Below are 6,000 nucleotides of genomic sequence, written 5' to 3' on the forward strand. Positions count from 1 at the left end.
AAATGTTCTGTGTCTGTACTGTCCAATATGGTAGCTACTAGCCACATGCGGCTACTGAGCACGAGAAATATGGCAGTGCAAATTTTAAATTTTGATTTTAATTGATTTTAATATAAATGGCCACATGAGGCCACCAAAATGACCAATGCAGATTTAAAGTACAAAGCCACTAGTTTCTTCCTCAAATTTCAACGATAAGAAGCAGGAATGTATTGAGCGGAGTCGAGTTCAACTCCTAGCTCTGACACATGCTAGCTGTATACCTCAAAAAGGCCTTTGTGTTTGGGGGTCCTTTTATTTTCTCATCTGTACAACGTAAGAACTGGTTTAGACTAACGTTTCCCAAATTTCAGTTATTCATGTACCACCTGTGCCATTATTTAATATTTTTATTTAAACTGACTCATTTTTAAAATCTGAAAATCAATTTTAATTTCATCATAAGGTCCATGAGTCATGGGTACAATATGCTAAATATATTTTTTTCTAACATACTTAAATAAATATATAACTATTAAAAATGCTTGATTGTGTTACCTAAAATCATCCTGTTTATGACCAGTAGGACACACTGCACTTTGGGAAACTGAATTAAGTGAGCATTAGAGGCTCTTTCAGTTTTCAATTCTATAAACTTCGAATAGGTATTTGAAACAGGAATTTTGAAAAGATAAATATGCTAGTAGTAGTTTAAGCACATAAGCACTAAAAATAGTTATGCTAAAAATGGTAGTTTAATAATAAAAGCTACTTACAAAAATGTAAATTTCTGTTTTTAAGCAAGTCTGGCTAGAGGTAACAGTCTGGATTAAAAATGAACAAAGAGGGCTTCTCTGGTGGTGCAGTGGTTAAGAATCCGCCTGCCAATGCAGGGGACACAGGTTCGAGCCCTGGTCCGGGAAGATCCCACATGCCGCGGAGCAACTAAGCCCGTGTGCCACAACTACTGGGCCTGAGCTCTAGAGCCCGCGAGCCACAACTACTGAGCCCACGTGCCACAACTACTGAAGCCTGCGTGCCTAGAGCCTGTGCTCCACAACAAGAGAAGCCACCGCAATGAGAAGCCCGTGCACCACAATGGAGAGTAGCCCCTGCTCGCTGCAACTAGAGAAAGCCCGCCCCCAGCAACGGAGACCCAACACAGCCAAAAATAAATAAATAAAATAAATTTATAAAAAAAAAAAAAGAACAAAGATACTCATAATCCTCATGGCAACTGGTATCTGTACATCCATGCTGTCAGTTCTTAAAGAGTGAAGTTATGGTTCATTCATCTCTCTATACCCTGTACCAGATGCAGAGCCTGGCACAGACTCCTAATAAAGATATTCTAAATAAATTCAGCTCAGACATATGTTTTGATCTTGTAAAAGTTTCAGTCAGGAATTATTAGTCTAGAATTTCAATAGACTCATAAAATTTAGATGACTGGGAAAAGCCTCTAAGAATTCTCACACCGCCTTATTTCCTTCCTTAATAGTTCTGAAGCCCAAGATCAATCATTTCAATTATATTCTTACTAGCACCCTCAATTTCTTCATTTCCTTGCCACTTTTGCCTTCCCCGACAAGCTCAACTGTCTTCTTTCTTCCACTCAGGCTGCAGAGTCTCACAGTTCTGCAGACTGACTCCATAAAAAATTAAGGTAGACAACATGTCTGGCCTGTGGTGCTGGTTCAGCAGTTCTTTTATTCATCTTCCCACTCTGGCCTTTATGAAATCAAAGTGATCTTTTTAAAATACAAACTTATCCAGGTTATCGAACTCCTGCTTAAAACCCTCTCATGGTTTCCAACTGCTGTTAGCATAGAGTTCTCATTCTTCGACAAAACCTACAAAACCCTAAATGATCCAGCCTCAATGCACCCTGTTCTCCTCCCTGCTAACTGTGTTCTAGCTATACTGTCCTTTTCATTGCCTAGAATGTAATCCTCCACCCATCACACCTTTGCAAATGCCATTCCCTCTGGTTGGAGCTTTCTTCCCTCCCTTCTCGGCCATGTTAAAACCCGCTCAACCTTGACTTCAACCACACTCTATCCCCTCCCCAATCTAAATCAGGTTACTTAGATATATACTCTCAATGGAGAATATTCCTTCCCTTTAAATCAGCCTCTTGGGCTTCCCTGGTGGCGCAGTGGATAAGAATCCGCCTGCCAATGTAGGGGACACGGGTTTGATCCCTGGTCCGGGAAGATCCCACATACTACGGAGCAACTAAGCCTGTGCGCCACAACTACTGAGCCTATGCTCTAGAGCCTGCGAGCCACAACTACTGAAGCCCGCGTGCCTAGAGCCCGTGCTCCGCAACTAGAGAAGCCACCGCAATGAGAAGCCCACGCACCGCAACGAAGAGTAGCCCCTGCTCACCGCAACTAGAGGAAGCCCGTGTGCGGCAACAAAGACCCAACACAGCCAAAAATAAAATAAATAAAATTTTAAAAATAAACAACAAAAAAATAAATCACCCTCGCCATCTCTCCTACTAGATTATAAACTCCCTAAGAGCAGGTGAAGTATCCTTTTTGCTCTCCATTTGAACCTCTAGTACCCAGCACAGTGCTGGGCACTTAGTAGATACTTAGTAATTACTTGTTAAATGAATGCATTTGTTAAATGCTCCCTCTGACACCTCTCACACTGCTTTCTCCAAATTTCACTAATCTCCCCATGCTTACGCCCACTGCCCTTTCCAGTAGGGGTTGGCTCAAGCCAACAGCAAAGTGCACACTGTCATAACTGGTGCCAATAATGGGTAAGGGCCCACAGTGAGCAACCCTGAGAGGATCACTCTCATACACTGACTTTCGTTTATTCTATAAGCATTTGGGGGCATCTTCTATGTTCTAGACACTGTTCTCAATGCTGGGCACACAGAGGTAAACAGGGACAAATAAGGTCCCCGGTTGCTATGGAATGAACTGTGACCCCCCAAAATTCGTATGTTGAAGTGTTAATCATGACTCCACCTGACTGTCTTGGAGATAGAGTCTTTAAGGAGGTAATTAAGGTTAAGGTTAAATGAGGTCATAAGGGTGAAGTCCTGATCTGACAGAACTGGTGCCCTTAAAATACAGAGATACCAGAGCCCTCTCCCCATGTGAGTACACAGTGAGAAGGAGGCTGTCTGCAAGCTAGGAAGATAGCTACCACCAGAACCAGACCATACTGGCACCCTGATCTCAGACTTCCAGCCTCCAGAACTGTGAGAAAATAAGTTTCTGTCGTTTAAGCCATCCAGTCTATGGTATTTTGTTATGGTAGCCCAAGTGAACTAATACACTAATAAAACCTGCATTCTAGTGCTGAAGTTATGTCCAGTCTTAAAGAGAATTTAAAAATTTAAGAATGAGAAGGAAAAGAAGCACCTTGTGTAACAGGAAGTAGCTAACACAACAAAAAGAAGGAACAGATGCTGCCAAGTAAGGCTTTATTCATACTCATGCCCTTGCAAACAGAGGAAACCTCTTAACTGGAGGTATCCTTAGCTCTGGCCCATCTTCCTATCTCACTGAAAGACAAATGCTAAAATAAGCACACTTTTTATATAGGCTTCCTTCCTACAACTGTACTCTTTACACAAATGATCCATGGTTTAAAAAAAAACTGGGTGCCACATGGAAAAATCCATCTTAAAAAAAAAAAAGTGTTACTATAATTTTAAAAACTATTTGATTTACAAGACTCTCAACGAAGAATCATCCGTATTTCTTCTGATATTATGCACATATTTATATTACCATCCACAAAATCTGACTACAGTAACTCATACAGAATCACAGAACTTGAGAGTTAGAAAGAGGCTAGTAAACCCTGCATAATTCACATAGGAGTAAAGAGAAAACCAGATGTTTTGATTCTTTTCCAACACCACCCTACTCCCATCCTAGATTACTGCACAGAGAAAGGATCAGCTACATCATTTGCAGGGCCCCCTTCTTCAAAACTTATTAAGAATTTCAATACTGTGACAGCAGAGCATTAAACCAAGTGCCAGGCCTTCTAAAGATGGGCCTTGTGTGACTGCACGGCTCACACACCATGAAGCTGGCCCTGAATACAGAGGTACATCTATAAGCACCCTCTTAAGAAACGTACAGCTGACCCTTGAACAACTCAGGGGTTAGGCCGCAGACCCTCCAACGCAGTCCACATGTAACTTATAGTTGGCCCTCTGTATAAGTGGCTTCTCCTTATCTGTGGTTCTGCATCCTCAGATTCAACCAACTGTGGATTGTGTAGTACTGTGGTATTTACCATTGAAAAAAATCCACATATAAGTAGACCCATGCAGTTCAAACCTGTGTTGCTCAAGTCAACTGTATTTCTTTACAATCCAACACAGTATAGATGGATCAAGGCTCCTGAACAAACACCACTAGGAATATGGTGGAGAGCAAAGAAAAGTGAGCCTGGAGTCAGAAGACCTCCAGCCACTACTAGCTAGACCCTAACAAGCCCCTTAATACTCCAAGACTATAAAATGGAGATAGAACCCACCCTATCTCCTTCTCACAGAATTGTGACAATCAAATTAAATGAGTTCTATGCATCAACAAATGCGTCAGTATCACTACGATTCCCTTAAACAGCTCTGGCAATTAATGTTTTCAAATGCTGGAGACACTGAAAAATTGGGGGTAAAAGGGGTAGGATTTGCCATAATTACAGCTTATATTTAGATGCTCACCTTCAAGTATAACAAGCACTCACTTCCCATCAATGGTTTCTGAGCAAAGGAAAGCCATGATGATGATTCTGTGCTCCTCACCAGAACATCTATAACAGCACTGTCCAACAGAAACATAGTGTAAGCCATATAACTTAAAATTTTCTAATGGCTACATTGAAAAGAATAAAAAGAAATCAATCTAATTTAGCAATATATATTATTTAACCTAAATATCAAAAATATTATCCTTTCAACATGTAATCAATGTAAAATTATTAATGAGAAATTTACCTTTTTCTGTCTTTTTTTGTGGTACCAAGTCTTGGAAATACAATATGTATTTTACACTTTCAGCACATCTCAATCCTGTGTGGCTACTGGACAGTGAAGATCTATATAATACTAAGTGTACAAGGTATCCAATCATCCTTTTATGTTGTTGTCTTTTCTACTTGTCTTACCATGACAAATAACAACAGTAGCAGTTTCAAGAAATTTCTACCATCACCATCTTCAAGGAGATGCTCTATATATCTCCAAATTTCCCTTAAAATATCGTTAAACAAAAGGCTGCAAAGGCAGTCATTTGCTAAGTCATTTAGGAATGCTCGTGGCTCCTGTGAGCAGCTTTATCCTCTTACGGAATTTTCATTACTCGTACATGCAGAGGACAGAGCTACGCGGGTGACAGGCCCTTTAAGAAGTATTTATTTAGAGTACAACTAGAGCAAGGCTGGCTACTCTGCTGGGTAAATCTAAGGGTGACTCCCACACTCCAGACACCGGGCTGAGCTTCGCGTCCAAGGGCAGGACGCGGTTCTAGACAACCCGGCAGCGGTGGAGGCTGCAGCGCGGACCCACCACCCCGAAGGAGGTCCCCGAGCCCGCGGGCCGCTCGCAGCTCTCAGGCCCGGCCTGACGCCCGGCGCGGTTATCCCGCAGCGCTGAACGCGACTCCCCGCGCCTCGGTTCCAAGGAGGCCCCAGGGTCCGCACCCGCCTGGGCTTTTCAACTGGGCTTGTCCGGGCGCCTAGCGGCCGTCCTGGAGCTTCCGAGCCCTCGACTCGGGCCTCCCGGTCCCGAGTGCGGAGACGCGGCCCAGCCCGCACTCACCGACCTGGCAGGCAGCGCTGCCTCGTACTGCCGCTTCCGGCCTAGTCGCAGCCCCTCCCGACGGGGGTGGTCCACACGCCGGCAAGATGGCGGCCGCACGACGCGGTCAGTAACCGGGGCCACAGGACCAGGGTCCACTACCCGACCACCGCGCCTCGCAGACGCGCGGACTTGCCTGGGCCTGGGAAGGGGAGTTCCCCGCTACGAGCCCCGCC

The 6,000-nt window shown here is 43.6% G+C and overlaps 1 protein-coding gene across 6 annotated transcripts in view; it reads right to left on the minus strand.

The window, feature by feature from the left end:
• Positions 1–6,000, minus strand: part of MIOS (meiosis regulator for oocyte development) — a 44,848-nt gene extending 38,848 nt beyond the window's left edge. For 2 of the 6 annotated variants that reach the window (XR_013829921.1, XM_079932442.1), the window contains exons 1-2: positions 5,790–5,999; positions 4,691–4,790 (exon numbers count right to left, since the gene is read on the minus strand). The gene's annotated coding sequence lies outside the window, so the exon portion shown is untranslated. The other 4 variants (XM_079932444.1, XM_079932446.1, XM_079932443.1 and 1 more) reach the window with 3 other exon arrangements.

This window comes from Stenella coeruleoalba, assembly GCF_951394435.1.
Source record: "Stenella coeruleoalba genome assembly, chromosome: 9".
Lineage (NCBI taxonomy): Eukaryota > Metazoa > Chordata > Mammalia > Artiodactyla > Delphinidae > Stenella > Stenella coeruleoalba.